Source organism: Ictalurus punctatus, unplaced genomic scaffold, assembly GCF_001660625.3.
Source record: "Ictalurus punctatus breed USDA103 unplaced genomic scaffold, Coco_2.0 Super-Scaffold_100068, whole genome shotgun sequence".
In the NCBI taxonomy this organism is placed as follows: domain Eukaryota; kingdom Metazoa; phylum Chordata; class Actinopteri; order Siluriformes; family Ictaluridae; genus Ictalurus; species Ictalurus punctatus.
Window position 1 is genome coordinate 321,267 of NW_026521091.1, and position 18,346 is coordinate 339,612.

General features: G+C 39.6%; 1 protein-coding gene and 1 long non-coding RNA gene across 5 annotated transcripts in view; one reads left to right on the forward strand and one right to left on the reverse strand.

The window, feature by feature from the left end:
* LOC128630884 (uncharacterized) overlaps positions 1 to 7,973 on the forward strand; it is a 111,659-nt gene extending 103,686 nt beyond the window's left edge. Inside the window, exons 2-3 of one of the 2 annotated variants that reach the window (XR_008395146.1) lie at positions 7,333 to 7,406; positions 7,872 to 7,973. This is a non-coding gene — a long non-coding RNA (uncharacterized LOC128630884). The remainder of the gene's footprint in view (positions 1 to 7,332; positions 7,407 to 7,871) is intronic. The other variant, XR_008395147.1, reaches the window with a different exon arrangement.
* The window catches only part of LOC128630844 (uncharacterized), a 320,670-nt gene that overhangs the window by 34,423 nt on the left and 267,901 nt on the right, over positions 1 to 18,346 (reverse strand). The window lies entirely within an intron of this gene.

An 18,346-nucleotide genomic window follows, 5' to 3' on the forward strand; every position in this document is an offset into this window, starting at 1 on the left:
GCATCATGGCCTATCAAATATCAACAGATATTAAATAAAAACCTGACTGCCTCTGCCAGAAAGATTAAAATGTGCCGTGGTTGGATCTTCCAGCAGGACAGTGATCCAAAACATACATCAAAATCAACACACAATTGGTTTACTGACCACAAAATCAAGGTCCTGCCATGACCATCCGATGTGTTGATTCTTTCAAGTCATTTAATAGTAATGAGCAGTATTAAAAATATTAACATGGATATCTGAGTCTGATAATAAAATTAACTTCTACTTACAGTCAAATTTTGTAGTGTTTAGGACATTTAACACCCTTCTGTCCAAAAGAAACCAAAAGGGGGTACAAACTTTTACACTTCACTGTATTTGGTTGAAATTGCACTAATAGAACAACTGAATTATACTGTACTGTATTATAAAAAAAAAAAAAAAAAAAAAAAAAAACAGGATCTAATTTATTGTCACTATATACACTTTATATACACTTTACCTGGCTGCTATCACTATAACTGCTATGATCATATTTGGTATAAGCTAATTTGCTGAATACTCAGTCATAGTGTGTTATGTTTACATTTACACCATTATTGCACTACCTGTTATATGTTAAAGATCTAACAGACCTGTGCGGACACATTTTTACTAATTATCTGTTTAAAAAAAAAAAAACATTCTTAGATTTCAGTGTTTGTTAGTGCTCACATAGTCCTATTGAATACAGCATACCACCATCTAACATACCATCTAACATGATATATATATATATATATATATATATATATGGTTATATCTAGAGATATATATATATATATATATATATATATATATATATATATATATATATATATATATATATATATATATATATATATATGGTTATATCTAGAGATATAGAGATAGCTCTTTAACATTTTACACTATGTCAAAAAAAGTCAAAAAGTCATTATGGACTAGATGGTCTGCCTTACATTACTTCTGTTCAGAAAACACGCTTCGGGGAGTAAATACTAAAGTTCTGTCCCAAATGAAGTACTGTACACTTACACTATGCACTGTATACTCTACTATCTGTATACTCAACTGTGTGGATTTTAGAAAGGTAATATCATCTCAAATGTATCACTAGCGATTTTTTTACTAACCGGTAGTATAAGTCACGATGACAATTGACGTCATACGCATGCTAGCATTAGCAGACACTCAGAGACACCGACACTTACTTTCTCCAGTTTACTCTCTGTCAGCGTTACCTATTATTCCCAACATGACGTCAGTCTCCATCAGATGGAGGAGAAATCATCACGTGACTGAGGAAGAAAATCAGAAATGCAGGGAGCATTTTATATTAAATACCGCGAAGCACAAAGTTATGTTCATATCCACTGTGTGTAAGAGGCAGGGGAAACTGGTGCACGCTGCTTAAAAGGTTTAGTTTAATATAAGTTTATTGTCATTATATGTTGTATCTGCGCACTTGCAGTGTAAATTCTGTTGTTTATTATAACGGAAGTGATGTGTTAGTAACAAGGCCGCGTTGCGATCACGCGCGGTGTAGACGCGCTGATACAGAGTGTAGAGCGAGTAAGATCTGTAATGTCTAATTCAAACACAAAATTTAATATTATTTATTTTATAGTATTTATGCATTATTTTCATGGCTGCACAAAAAGCACTGGATTAAACTACAGTCCTAATAAATACTATATATTCTCTGTGTGTGTGTGTGTGTGTGTGTGTGTGTGTGTGTGTGTGTGTGTTTGAATTGGGTTCTTTTCTGTTTTGGGCAAACACTTGTGTAAAGTTTTAGTCTGAAGTAACACTCAGTTTGTGGATTTTATTTCAAATAAAAAGAAATGGTACTGAAAGTTTGCCCCGCCCCATCTGATTAATCAAAAAAATAATCGGCCAACTAATCGATTATGAAAATAATGGTTAGTTGCAGCCCTAATAATTATTAATGAATGAATCCTCCCCACTCCTTCCTCCAAGTGGATTTACCATATATTGTGTATGAGTTGGTTCATGTAGACCAGTTTACCTCACAGCTCCATGTTCCCTGATTCGATCCTGAGCTCAGGATACTGTTTATGTGGAACTGCAGTTTCTCCCTGCGTCTGTGCAGGATTCCTCCAGGTTTTCTCCCACCACACAGACCTACTGGTTGGTGATCTCCTATGCTATCTTGCCCCAGGGTGTGTATGAGTCTGTGATTCTGTGTCTGTGTGTTTGTCTGTGGTCTCCTGTGATGGACTGATGTAAGATATATTCTTGCCTCTTGCCCATTCATCCTGGATAAACTCTGGATCCTCCTCAATCCTGAGCAGGATGAAGTGGTTACTGATGATAAATAAATGAGCAAAGTTGACAAATTGCATCTGCTTTTTACTTGTATCTACTCTATGGGTCAATATCGTACACTCATATAATTGTCAAATTATTAGAAATCAATGGCTTCAATATGTGAAGGGGAAAATATTGTTAACATAAAATAATATCTAATTCCTTTAATGCAAATAGGTTGAGTACTAAGCCACTACAGTGGAACTTAATGGTGGCCACACAAAATATTGACACTTTGGGCCCAATTTGGACATTTACACTTAGTGGTGTACTCACTTTTGTTGCCAGCAGTTCAGGCATTAATGGCTGTGTGTTGTTATTTTGAGGGGACAGCAAATTTACACTGTTACACAAGCTGTACACTCACTATTTTATGTTGTAGCAAAGTGTCATTTCTTCAGTGTTGTCACATGAAAAGATATAATCAAATATTTACACAAATGTGAGGGGTGTACTCACTTTTGTGAGATACTGTATTTCTCATGGATTCATAGGGGTGCCAATAATTGTCACTCGACCTCATACTAACATACGGACTAAGTATAGAAAATATTATCATTTTTCCGCAGTCTGAAGTTGTCTCAGGCCATTATCTTATCTCGTTCATAATACGTATTGATCATAATATTTCCACCTCGACTCGCTACCGCGTAAAACGTACCTACACATCAGCTACTGCACCGAGCTTCATAAATAACCTCCCAGAGACATCAATTATATTTGGATCACCGTCAGATCACATAGAACTCGATCAGGCGACTGAAATCTTGGAGTCAACACTCCGCTACACGCTAGATAGAGTGGCTCCACTCAAAAGGAAAATAATTAGAGAAAAAAAATTAGCACCCTGGTATAACGATCAAACGCGAACCTTAAAACAGACAACTCGACAATTAAAACGTAAATGGCGTCAAACCAAACTGGTGATATTTCAAACAGCATGGAAGGAGAGCCTCCTGAAATATAGGAAATCTCTTGGCGATGCTAGAAAAATCTATTTCTCCACCTTAATAGGAGACAACAAAAATAATTCTAGATTCCTTTTCAACACAGTAGCAAAATTAACTAGGAATAAAACCACTACAGAAAGAAACACTCAATCATCACATAGCAGTGAAGATTTCATGAAATTTTTCATTGATAAGGTTGAAAATATTAGACGTGAAATACAGGCCATTAAATTAAAACCGGACAGTACTGTAACAAACCCATTACATGACAATGTAGCAATATCAGATCAATGTTTAGAGTGTTTTGCTCCGCTTAGAGAGACCGAACTAGCTACATTAATCTCTTCAGCCAATTCATCAACTTGCATACTAGATCCCGTACCTACATGTTTGTTTAAACAGATTGGTCCAGGAGTAATTGAACCACTTCTAAATATAATCAATTCTTCCCTAAGCACTGGCTATGTACCTAAATCACTTAAATTAGCAGTTATTAAACCCTTGATTAAAAAACCTGATCTTGACCCGTCTCAATTGTCCAACTATAGACCAATATCAAATCTCCCCTTCATCTCTAAGATTTTAGAAAAGGTTGTAGCAAAGCAGTTATGCTCGTACTTAGATAGGAATAACATTCATGAAATGTATCAGTCAGGATTTAGACCTCATCATAGCACAGAGACAGCGTTAGTTAAAGTAGTAAATGACCTTCTACTGACTTACGATCAGGGTTGTGTCTCGCTGCTTGTGTTACTCGACCTTAGTGCAGCTTTCGATACTATAGATCACACTATTCTCCTTGATAGATTAGAAAATGTTGTTGGTATTAAGGGAACAGTCCTCTCCTGGCTCAGGTCTTATCTGACCGATCGTTATCAGTTCGTAGATGTAAATGGTGAATTCTCCATGCGTACTGAGGCTACTTTTGGAGTTCCGCAGGGTTCTGTTTTAGGCCCACTGCTTTTTACTTTATATATGCTACCCCTAGGTCAAATTATTCGTAAACATGGAATTAGCTTCCACTGTTATGCTGATGATACACAGCTGTATGTTTCAGCGAAGCCAAAGGACAGACAGAAGCTTAGTAAAGTTGAGGAATGTGTAAAGGACATTAGACATTGGATGTTAACTAACTTCCTTCTACTTAATTCTGATAAAACAGAAATACTTTTATTAGGCCCACGTGTAGCTAGAAGTAATCTTTCTGATCACATGGTTACTCTGGATGGTCTTTCTGTTTCGTCATGTGCAGCAGTTAAAGACCTTGGATTGATTATTGACTCCAGCCTATCATTTGAAGCTCATGTAGATAATATTACTAGGATAGCTTTCTTTCATCTCAGAAATATTTCGAAAATAAGAAATATATTGTCACTACATGATGCGGAAATACTAGTTCATGCATTTGTCACCTCTAGACTAGATTACTGTAATGCCATACTGTCTAGATGTTCCAGTAGGAATATAAATAAGCTCAAATTAGTCCAGAATGCAGCTGCTAGAGTCCTAACTAGAACTAGAAGATACGACCATATCACACCGATATTATCAATACTGCATTGGCTCCCAATAAAATCTCACATTGATTATAAAATACTTTTATTAACCTATAAAGCACATGGTCTCGCGCCACAATATCTAAGCGAACTTTTGGTTTTATATGATCCGCCACGCCTACTTAGATCAAAAGATGCAGACTATCTGACGGTACCTCGAATAGTGAAGGTTACAGCAGGGGGGAGAGCTTTCTCTTATAGAGCCCCACAGTTATGGAACAGTCTTCCTATTAGTGTTCGGGACTCAGACACAGTCTCAGTGTTTAAGTCTAAGCTTAAAACGTATTTGTTTACTCAAGCCTACCCTGACTAGATTCTGTTCTACTACTTCGCAGTCATAATTATCTTTTTTCTCCCTCTCTCCTTTCGCCGAGCCCAACACGAATTTATGGAGATACTAGAGATCCAGATCCTTTCTGCCTCTGGATGGAGCTCAAATCTTCTCTAATTCCAGACTGCTGGGACTACGGCTGCTCCTAACGCCATACAGACTTCATATAAATCCATAATGAACTTTTTCACACTAACTGTTTTCACCCAGATGAGGATGGGTTCCTTCTGAGTCGGGTTCCTCTCAAGGTTTCTTCCTCTTAAAACATCTTAGGGAGTTTTTCCTTGCCACCGTCGCCACTCAGTGGCTTGCTCAGTTGGGATAAATTAATATCTGTATACCGTGTTGATATTTCTGTAAAGCTGCTTTGAGACAATGTCTATTGTAAAAAGCGCTATACAAATAAAATAATAATAAAAAAAATTGTTGTGCACCCATGTAACATTTTTTTAAATAAACCTGTTTGCAATTGTTTATCCATGAGAGCAGAGTATTTTTGTGAATTTTTTTAACAAAAGGTTTTGTTCTTTGCTCATATTTACCAAGGGTGCCAATATTAGTAGAGGACACTGTACATGTTGTCACTCTCGGGTGGAAACCTCATGTGACAAACTGTTACTTTTCAGGGGAAAAAAAACCTGTATGTTGTGCAGTGAACTGTTACAGTTGGAAGTGTGGCTGTACATAAAAAAAAATGTTTAAATGACATTAATGTTAGATTAAAAAAGCCTTTACAGACTTGGTGTTTACTGATGAAAGAAAACACTGTATTTATTCAAAGCAACCCGTTCTTTATGTACCTTCAAGATCACTGTTTACGTTCAGCTCTGCTGTGTGGCACATCAATCCTTCAACATGTAGGTGGGGTGGAGTTATGAGGCTTTACCAAAAGTTTTAGAGATTGAGATTTAGTCACAAACACTTTTTAATACTTTTCATTGGTTAAATATTTGTGAAACCCACAGATAAATGTAAAGGGTGACCAATAGCATTGTTTTATAAAGAACTTAAAGAAGGAAAAATGACCCAGTCTGGAGATTCTAGGTTTCCATGTGACAGTGACATTATACAGATGGGTGAGAAATTAAAGGGAAAATTAACAGTACCTTAATAAACAGTGTTAAGCCACCATGTGTTCCCAGGACAGCTTCAATGTGCCTTGGCATTGATTCTAGAAGTCTCTGGAATTGTACTGCTGAAATGGTACACTATTGTTCCAAAAGATCATCATTTGCTGTCTTGATAATGATGACGACATCACATAGACATAACACATTGGTCTAAAATCTCCCATAGATGTTCAACTGGGTTGAGATCAGGTTAGGCCATGACATATCCTTCACATCATTAACCGTTCATTGACCCCTTGTGCCCTATGGATGGTGCATTTGTAACGATGGTCTGTTTGTAACAGGATAGAAATGCTTCATCATAGGAAAAAAGGTGATCATTCAAAACCACTTTATATTGATGTACAGTGACCATTTCCTTTAAAGGGATAAGTGGACCCAAACCATGCCAGAAAAATGCCCTCACCCCTAACTCCTTTCTTAAGGGTGGTCCTTTAATTTGCCACCTATCTGTACAACAATAATGAAAAACATGGCTTCATTTTTATTCAATAGATATTTATAAATTAATGTGTAAAACTAAATCCAGTGACTGTCCTAAACATCTGGGGACCTTATGCAAAACTTTATGAAGGTGCCCCTGTCACTGTGCCCATATAATAATTTTATTTATTTATTTATTTTTACAAATCGCACAAGATCTGGTCTGTTAGTCACCAGTTCATGTGTGTGTGCATAATGTGTGTGCATGTAAGTATGAGTTGACAGCAAGTTGATTGACAGCAGTGGTTCTTGAGGCACAGTTGTTCAAAATAAGGAGATCTACAATTTGATGTAAAGAATTTGTGTTTGTGGGAAACATCACATGATATAAAATCCACACACAAAACAAAATGTGATGGTGCCTCCCAGTGACCGTTTGGGTTCAAATTCAGCACAGACCTCTGGGGTCAAGAGTCTAACCGCTCCACTGAGTTTTGTTACGATTGGCCTCTCTAAACCTTGTCTAATCACTGATTATATTAATCTATCATGAATAGATTTATTTATTATAAATATAGAAATTTGCCCCGCTGCTTTGCTTACAGGTGCAGAGAGAACCATGTGTTTGAAATTCAGCTTGGACCTCGTACACAAATTGCTGAAGTCTGATACGCTACAGGTTTGTTACCACAGGAATAAGATGCTTTATAAAATAAATCTATATATGTATGAGTTTTTATTTTAATTCTTTTATAGATGAATCTTTAGTTGTTTTGTTTATAAACAAATTTTGCAATGATGTCTTTCCTTCCCATCGCTATTGACCAAACTCTTTTCCCACTTATCTTGGTTAAGCCTTAAAGTCATGTCATTTCCATGAATACAGGTTTGTCTTAGTTTTATTCTGCGCTTTAATATAACTGGTCGCTGCTTTGTTTTTTCTTTTGCAGTCCTGTTGCATTTACAGAGAGGCTCTTTTGTTGACTATTACAAAAATATTAGGCATCATTTTATATTTTCTATGCAGTGTATATATTTAATACAGCATAAATGACTCTACTAACTTTATGATCTATTGAATGCACTTGTTTATGGATTTGTTTCGTGTGTGTGTGTGTGTGTGTGTGTGTGTGTGTGTGTGTAGGAGGAGCTACAGACGAGGGGAGAGAGCTTCACCTCGAAGCTGCAGTATCAGCGGTCAGCCACAGAGAACGTGTTCATGACTTTTCAGCTGGACTGCCCCGAGCGGCTGAAGCTCACGGGACTGCCCGGCCGTCTCATCGTGTCTCTGTTCGAGCACAGCTCATTGGTGGAGCACGTGAAGAGTCCTGCTGGACAGACCTCCCCTGGTGAGAGTAAATCTGACCATGCAGACCCTAAGCACCAATACTCAAGCAATCACGCACCATTTTGATTGCAACTTGAATATTTATTAAGATGTACAATAGCCTCTTTTTTAATGGTTATACTCATGAAAGTGTGGACTCATGAAAGGTTAGGGTTGATGTACTGATGTTGCTGATCATTTAGAATCATGATGGGCCTAAATGTCAGCAAGCGAGGTACGGTTCTGGAAAGTCTGGAGAATGTACGGAATTTTTTTTCATGGTGTAGATCAAGATGTGAATTTTTTGCTGTCAAACTCGGAGCACTGAAGCTTTACATTTCCTTATTGTCTGTTCAAATGCAGCCTCCGTAAGTAATGTAAGAATCAAATAATTGCTCAAGCCAAAAAAAAAAGTTTCCTATTTCATTGAGAACCATGCAGCCCTTGGTAGAGCTCGACTGCGTCCCTTGCAGGAGTGGCTGAGAACTGCCCGATGTCATTATGCAGCACGAGAGTGACCTCTAGAGGAGAAATAAAAACTCATTCTTGTTATTTGAAGTGTTTTTTAATTAATTTTGGACATCTCTATTTTTATTTGTTATTTGGAGTGTGAAGGGAAATTCTCTTATCATGTACTCTTATATTATGAACTGCTATCAAATACCTATGATGAATGTATTCGTTTAATTACCTTGTATTCATTTAATAACCTCTTTAAATAAGCTGATCAACTGCTATCCTTGGTTATATTATGTATTTCCATGTCAACATGACACAGGACATATTTTGTATTATGACTATGTGCTGTGTGTTTTGTTTAAATCTGTCTGACACCTGGACCAGTAGAAACGCACTGCTTCTTATCAATGTGTATAAATACTTTTGTTTTGCATGAAATAAACCAGAAGTCTCTGTGAACATTCATGTGTGTGTGTGTGTGTGTGTGTGTGTGTGTGTGTGTGTGTGTGTGTGTGTGTGTGTGTGTGTGTGTGTGTGTGTTTGTTCATTTGGACTCTCCAGGTCTGAACTCTGCGGTAAACCACACTTTCTAGCTCATAGCAGCACAGAACTAAAAGTTAATAGAAGTAATGGTAGAACAATCTGATAGGGCTGATGGAGATCTGAAGACATAAATATGAGATTCCTGAGACACTTGGAAATCTAACAGAGTGCTACATTAAATTAATGTTTATTAATAGTTAATATATTATATTTCATTTTAAAATGTGCAGTACATTTTCATGGTCCTTCAGTACTTTATTTTTGTAATAAAGTTCAGGAATATTTTACTTCGAGTGTTTTCATTCAGTATCAGTTTAAAACTTCTGCCCGACTTGGTTACTTGTATCAGTAAAATCCACTATCGGTCGACCCCTAGCCCTAGGGTGTATAACAAAAGTCTGCTTTAAACAGTTTTTAACAACAGCATTTACTCATCACATCTTTTCTGTGCCACTTTTGTTTGCCTGACCAGAAATGCACGCAGTGGCTAAAGAGATTGCACCCATTAACGGTGCTGACCTTCTCAATATCAGTAATATCGTTCTAGAGAAATGGCTTTGCACACCAGGGCAGACAAATGGCAAGGTAAGAGGTTTTCAAACACACGCAGGAAAACTGGCTGAAAACTGAGGAATAATTCTCAAAGCATCTTATCAAACAAAGCAACTAAATTTAAATTTAAAACCCCCATAAAGGCACAGATTATTGAGCGATTATTAGTACCAGTGTTTGTCACTACAGGACCTCCAGTACCAGGACTCTGTGACTGATCTTACTGAGGATCCTGATCTCATGAGGTGAACTAAGAACTCCTCCATTATACTTCACAGCTCTTTTTCCCATCAGAGAAAAGTGTTTTCTATGCACATTTCTTTTCTTCTGTTTTACAGAGTGGTGTATTTGCTGCAGATGCACTCCATGGATATGAGGCACGTCTGCTCAGTCCCATCCTGAGTGCAAAGACAAAGGTAAATTATATAGCTGTTTCTTCAGCATGTATATGATTTCTTCCCTTTTTATACAGTATTAGTATAATTTAAAGGGCCAGTGGGTAAAATCAAAGCTCTAAAGTTTACATGTACAGTAACACTGTAATTATTATTTATAACTCCTTCACCCTACCTTCCCTCCAAGCCCATATACATGTATACCTGCCTCCTACAATTTCTGATGGACAGCAGTTTATCGTCATGTTCATTTGCAACAAACCTTTCATTTACTGGATGAATGAACGTCAGCATTCATTCATACGCCTCGTCCCATATGAGGAAAGTATATCTGGAAAACTAAGCATTACTTATCAGACTTGACACATTATACTGGTGTGTAAAACCTAACACTAACTTTTTTTTTAAAGAAAAACAAAGTACACAATGATTTATTACATTAATACTGAATAACGTTATCTGTATATAGTTACACTTCATATAATTTATGTTTGGGCTGCAGCGACTAGTCTGAATAATCAGTACACTTCCTGTAGAAGTCCCTGTAGAAGTTATTACAATAAAAACGATAATGTTTAGAATGAGCACATTAGTCTGTCTTTTTTTGTTGTTGTTGTTCTTTTCTCAGCTGTTGGGAAGATCCGGTCTCAGACTGACATTTGAACACCGCAGCTGTGCGCTGCTCTGCGTCATTCACCTTGTAGACACCTTGTTATTTTATAATCAATATTTGTCTCTACTGTATGTGTGTATGCTGCGCGTCTAGTAGCAGATTTGTGTTTGAAGTACGAGGTTCTACGCTATCAAGCGATAAGATTTTATTTTGAAAAACACTGGATACTGGTAATATGTGTACAGCAAACAGACTTTTATTTATATCTGCAGAAATATGACCTAAAACATCATCAGATTTTCACACAAGTCCTAAAAGTAGATAAAGAGAACCCAGTTAAACAAATGAGACAAAAAGATTGTACTTGGTCATTTATTTATAAAGGAAAATGATCCAATATTACAAATCTGATAGTGGCAAAAGTATGTGAACATCTAGGATTAGCAGTTAATCTTAAAGTGAAATTAGAGTCAGGTGTCTTCAATCAATGGGATGACGAAGAACAGGGATCTGTAAGAGTCTGATCTTCACAACATATTTGTGGAAGTGTATCATGGCATGAACAAAGGAGATTTCTGAGGACCTCAGAAAAAGGGTTGTTAATGTTGATCAGTCTGGAAAAGGTTACAAAACCATCTCTAAAGAGTCTGGACTCCACCAATACACAGACAGTTAGTTTGTGTACAAACGGAGGAAATTCATGACCATTGTTACCCTCCCCTGCAGTAGGGTCCAATAAAGATCTCCCCAAAATTGAAGATATGTAATAGACTGCTAGGTCACAAAGGAACCCAGGGTAATTTCTAAGCAGCTAAAGTCCCTCTCACATTGGCTAATATTCATGAGTCTACCATCAGGAGAACACTGAACATCAATGGTGTACATGGCAGGATTGCAAGGAGAAAGCCACTGGTCTCAAAAAGAACAGTGCTGACCTTCCGCAGCATGCTAAAAATCATGTGGACAAAACAGAAGGATGTTGGAAAAATGTTTTGTGGATGGATGAGACAAAAATAGAATTTTTGGTTTAAATAAGAAGCGTTATGATTGGAGAAAGGAAAACACTGAATTCCAGCACAAGAACCCCACCCCATCTGTGAAACATGCTGGTGGTAGTATCATGGTTTGGGCCTGTTTTGCTGCATCTGGACCAGGACGGCGATTTCTAAAGGGAAATATCAGGATATCTGTCTGTGAACTGAATCTCAAGAGAAAATGGGTCACCCTGAGCACACATGTCATTCCAAAGAATGATTAAAGAAGAATAAAGTTAATGTTCTGGAATGGCCAAGTCAAAGTCCTGACCTTAATACAGTAGAAATGTTGTGGAAGAACCTGAAGCAAGCAGTTCATGTGAGGAAACCCACCAACATCCCAGAGTTGAAGCTGTTCTGGACTGACAAACGGGATAAAAATCCACCAAGTCGATGTGCAGGACTGATCAACAGTTACCCCAAACGTTTATCTGCAGTTATTACTGCACAATGAGATCACACCGCTTACTGAAAGCACAGGTGCACATACTTTTACCCCTCACAGATATGTAATACTGGATCATTTTTCTCAATAAATAACTGAGCAAGTATAATATTAATATATATTATTATTGTTATATATTATTATAATATACCAGAGCTTGATGCAGAGCGAGAACTTTCGGCCCCTCATGAAGCATTTGGTGTTAAAGGATCGTTCTGATCAGGTGGAGGAGATGGTTAACTACCTGAACAATCAGATCAGGCAAGTTGTTCCTAAATATCACAGTTTTCACACTGACCTCACAGTTTTTAAGTTAGACTTTGTTCCAGACTGTTATAGCTCATTTAAAAGCAATTAATCACACTACTTTTTGAGAAACAGGATATTTTATGAGATTTTGATTGTGATTTTATTCACAAAAAAACTTGCTTTATAAATGTCTCAGATTTGGCATCATGCATCTCTGAAATTACAACAGTCAGTAGAATATCAATAACATTCTATTTCATGATAATAATAAAACATTAATTCACATCAGTTTCATTTCTATAAATCACTTCTAACAATAAACATTGCTAGAAAGCAGCTTTACAGAAATCCAGAGAGGGCAAGAGTGTGAGGGGGCGTGCGAAGGAGAGAGAGTGAGAGAACCCTTGGAGGAGAGAGAGAGAGAGAGAGATAGAGAGAGTGAGAGAGAGAGATAGAGTGAGAGAGAGAGAGAGATAGAGTGAGAGAGAGAGAGAGAGAACCCTAGGTGAGGGAGAGAAAACCTTTGGAGAGAGAGAGAGAGAGAGAGAGAGAGAGAGAGATAGAATCCTAGGTGAGACGGAGAGAGAGAGAGAGAGAGAGAGTAGAGAGAGAGAGAGAGAGACGAGAGAGAGAGAGAGAGAGAGAGAACCCTAGATGATGGAGAGAAAAACTTTGGAGAGAGAGAGAGAGAGAGAGAGAGATAGAATCCTAGATGAGACAGAGAGAGAAAGAGAGAGAATCCTAGGTGAGACGGAGAGTGAGAGAGAACCCTAGGTTATAGAGAGAAAACCCTTGGAGAGAGGGAGAGAGAGAGAATCTTAGGTGAGACAGAGGGACGAGAGCGAGAAAACCCTTGGATGGACTGGACTTTAAAATATCCTTTAATACCAAAGATTACATTTTTTCCCCCTCATAGACGAATCAGTTAAGCATCATCTTTCAGCACATCATATTATCACTAAAAAAAACCTCAAATAAATATGTAACTATTTCCGTTATAATCAACATCACAAATACATTGATTTACACACCATTTCTGTTTAAATGTTTCAAGGTCATTAACATTAACTTGAAGTAAGTATTCAGTTCTTAGTGGTGATCTTATTAAACCCCTGAGGGCTGAGTCAACTTCACTAGGCTTATTGTCACACAGTTTCTCTTTACATGTCAGCCAAAAACACCATCCTACACCATCCTACACCAAAAACACCATCGTACACCAAAAACACCGTCCTACACTAAAAACACCATCCTACACCATCCTACACCAAAAACACCATCGTACACCAAAAACACCGTCCTACACTAAAAACACCATCCTACACCATCCTACACCAAAAACACCATCGTACACCAAAAAACACCGTCCTACACCAAAAACACCGTCCTACACCAAAAACACCATCCTACACCATCCTACACCAAAAACACCATCGTACACCAAAAACACCGTCCTACACAATCCTACACCAAAAACACCATCCTACACCATCCTACACCAAAAACACCGTCCTACACTAAAAACACCATCCTACACCATCCTACACCAAAAACACCATCGTACACCAAAAACACCATCCTACACTATCCTACACCAAAACACCATCCTACACCATCCTACACGAAAACACCGTCCTACACCAAAAACACCATCCTACACCATCCTACACTAAAAACACCATCCTACACCAAAAACACCATCGTACACCAAAAGCACCATCCTACACCATCCTACACCAAAAACACCATCGTACACCAAAAACACCATCCTACACCATCCTACACCAAAAACACCGTCCTACACCAAAAACACCATCCTACACTAAAAACACCATCGTACACCATCCTACATCAAAAACACCATCCTACACCAAAAACACCATCGTACACCAAAAACACCATCCTACACCATCCTACACCAAAAACACCATCGTACACCATCCTACATCAAAAACACCATCCTACACCAAAAACACCATCCTACACCATCCTACACTAAAAACACCATCGTACACCATCCTACATCAAAAACACCATCCTACACCAAAAATACCATCCTACACCATCCTACACCAAAACACCATCCTACACTATCGTACACCAAATACACGGTATCAAGACTTTATATTTTACACACTGACTGTGTAACAGTTTCATGACTTTCAGCAGATCAACTGTCTTACATTTTCTCTCTCTCATTCTCTCTCTCTCTCTGTCTGTCTGTAAGTGTGTGTAGGAGATGTGTGTATATAGAGATCCAGACAGAACACTTGCCCCAGTTGTTGAGGATGGTGTCGGCCGTTACGCTGCAGCTCGGGACTGCAACACTGTCTGTGCCTCTGCTCCAAAGTCCAACCTCCACTCATCCCCCCCCTCGTCCTCCTGTCCAGTGGCCCCGCCCAAGAGCAGGACACACTCCAGGTCAGTGCACCACACACACACATCACACACTCACACACATCACACATACACAGTCTGAGTGAAGTCATCACGCACTAACGAGACGCTGGAAATTTTCAGTCACACCGTAAGAGTCACACTCTCTCTCTCTCTCTACCCCCCCCCAGGCCGGTCATGTCTGGATGTCCCGGTCAGCGAGGACGTGTTTGAGGACAGGGAAAGTCCCTCCGCAGTTCGTTCTCCAGAGAGCAGCTTTACAGATTTTGTTCAGTACGAGGAGGCGGAGTCTGATGACCATGCCCCTCTCCAGTCCGATCCTAAACTCCAGCCTGGTTCTCTGGTGCTCCTGTGATGCAGCACTGCCTCGGGCACTTCCAGCACTTTCTGTGCAGACTGGTGGAGCTTTACATCACCCACCGGGGACGGGGCTAACCAGGGGAGGCGGAGTTAACAGAGAGGCTATGTGTATTTGAACAGAAGGAGTGTGTGTCTGTGTTCACGGCTGCCAAAATGATTTTATTTAACCAGCGCATATTAAACAGAACATACTCACACATTTGCATTTTTTTTACTTTTTTATGAAATATTACTGATTTATTTATTATTTGCTGTTTATTATTACTAATTACGGTGTATGATTACTTATAAATTAATATCAACATCAACAATAATAATAGTTAATATTAATATGATTATAAATGACGTGTGTGTGGTGATGATGTCAGACAGCGGCGGTGTGACTCCGCCTCCTCGGTGGCTCGAGTCTCTGATGAACATCTGTTTCTCTAAGCTGGACTTCAGCATCCGCGCCGTCACTGTCTCCCTCCTCATGGACCTGGTGGGTCTGACGCAGTTCGTCGCCATGGTGACAGCAGAACGGGTGGGCGTGGCCGAGTCCGCCCAGCTGATGAGCCCGAGCCAGGGTCGTGTTGCCGTGGTGATCAGGCCGCCGCTCACACAGGGATGTTAAAGCACATTGCTGACAAACCGACTTCTTCAAGGTGAAACGTTAATCTCTCTTCATTTCTTTCATCCCTCTCTCACTCTTTTCTCCTTCCTCTCTTTCCTTTTTTCTTTATCTGTCTCTCTTCCTCTTCTTTTCCACGGTTTCTCCTGCTTTTTAGTAATTGTGTCCTACCTTTTTATTCCCCTACCATGATTACTTTCTCTTTCATATTTATCATTTTTATTGTTCCTTTTTTGCTCTTTCTTTCTCTCCATTATTTTTTACATTTCTTTTCTTCTCACTTGTTTGTTTCAAACTTTTTCTGTCAGTCCCTCATGTAGTGTGTTTGTCTTTCACTTTTTGTTTTCCCTCTTGATTTCTGCTTTTCATTCTTTCTATTTAATTTTCATTCATATCTCTCTCATCCTCTCTCTCTGTATCATTCTCTCTCTCATCTCTCTCTATCTCTCACTCACAGACACACATATTCTCTCTCTATCATTCTCTCTCTCTCATCCTCTCTCTCACACACACACATTCTGTCTCTCCTTTTCCTTTACTCTTTGTCATTATTTTATGTCCTTTTTTTCCTAATCCATGTTTTTTTTTCTTGTTTGATTGTAGTGTAATTGAACCTGGTGTTTATAGTATTATCCGAGAGTCTCTTGCTGTGGATCTGCTGGTATTAATGCTGCACTCTGTTGTACTCGAGCTCTGAAAGTACAGAACCAGTTTTCCGGCGTTCCGATCTAAAGGCGTTCCGGCTCAGAAATACTGGTGGATACTCTGAGCAAGGTCATATTTGAGTTTGATAAACATATTAATAAGACCTACATGAATTATTCCTGTGATGTACAGAGAAATGATGTATAATCGTCGTCCCCTGTCTTCATCTTTGCTCGTAAAAATGATCCGTTACAGTGATTTGATCACATTACTGAATTTGGGCTATAATCAGCGGAATTACGTCACAAACTTAAACTTATGACATAAAAGCTACAAGTCATCAAAGTCGAGTTTCATCACACAGAAAATAACGTGAAGGAATTCTGTTTAGCGTTGACCACATGAGTGCCGCCATGTCATTGTGATCTCAGGTATGTGTACGTGTGTGTGTGAGAGCTCTCAGGACTGTTCTATCACACGTCTCCATGAGGGACGTTGTGGTTTTACGAGTTTCAGTACAACGGCTTGCAGCATAAGAGGGGAAACAAAAGGCAAATTCAGTAGTTTGACTGCTTCAGAGTGGTTAATTTGATTCTTGAGAACAAAAGGATGCTGATGAAGGAGGTTTATTTGTACGTCTCAGACGTTGGCAGGAGGTGTGAGGTAGCCTCTGGTGCTCTGTGAGCTCTGAGGGACTCTGTAGGGATCGTCTCGGGAGCAGCGTACTCTGCCATGTTGGGTAAACCAGACAGCACACAGCAGCTCAGACCACGGCGAGAAATCCCCATGTTTTCGATTGCATGCCATTCAGAAGTCTGCTTATCATAACACTCCCTCTTCATCCATGGAGGTAGAGCCGTTATCTCCTCCAGCAACGAACAGGAGATCGTCCAGCACCTCAATGCCAAGTTGCTGCGCTTGTTGTTCATGGCTGGACCTTGTGTCCACATGTTGGTCTGAGGATTATACACCTCTACATTGCTTATTTGATTACACCATCATTTCCCCCGACAGCGTAAACCCATCCTCCGTACGCAACCACGCCCAGTCCACGCCTTCTGATCATCATGGGGGTGATGAGGGTCCACGCTCCCGTCTGAGGACTGTAATACTCCCCCGTGAACAAACACCCGTTCCCCGTCAAACCTCCACATATGTACACTTTGCCGTTCAGTACTGTAGCGCTAGAGTCCTCCTTGGTTCGTGCATCGGCGCGATCATGCACCACCGATCATTCTCAGGTTCATATCGCTCTACTGTATTCAGATGTTCGAAGCCTTCAAATCCTCCCATCGCATAGATACGACGTCCAGCACACACACCCAGACGACACGCTCACGTCACACCGGCAAGAGTGCATGGGGTTCACCTGAGCCCAGGTTCTGGTGATGGGGTCAAACCTTCTCACACTGTTGAGGAAACCCTCACTGTTGAATCCTCCGATGCAGTACCGAAGCCATTCAGATACACCGTCCCGTGATAGGCTCGTGGACTCTCGTCGTTGCATGTGACGTTGACCCAGCGCGCTGCTCGCGTATCATACGCTTCTATGTTTGTTGTACAAACATTTGTACAGTTGTATTGAGTTGTATTGAGATTCTTGTGGCCATAGCCACCGATGCCAGCAGAACGGCGCCGGGCAGGCGGAGTCTCTGGAGATCAGAGCTGAAGGAAGGCTCGGGTTGAGGTCATCGATGCCCATCAGAACTCTGGTGACGATCGCTTACATGTCATGTCGTCCATCACTAAACGTTGTTGCTCACATTGTTCATAAGGTAATCGTGTGTCAATAGCCCCAGACGCACCCTGGGCAGTAACACTCCTATGTGCGCTTTCCGTTTCCATGGCGCATGTTTGGATCCACTGTAAGATGGCTTCAAACACCACGCTCTCCTGTTTCACGTTCAGTTCGTCCTTCTCAATTATCTCGCTCAGCTGCTCGACCGTCAGATCCAGGAACTCCTCAGAGAGCCGCACCGTCTCCTCAAAG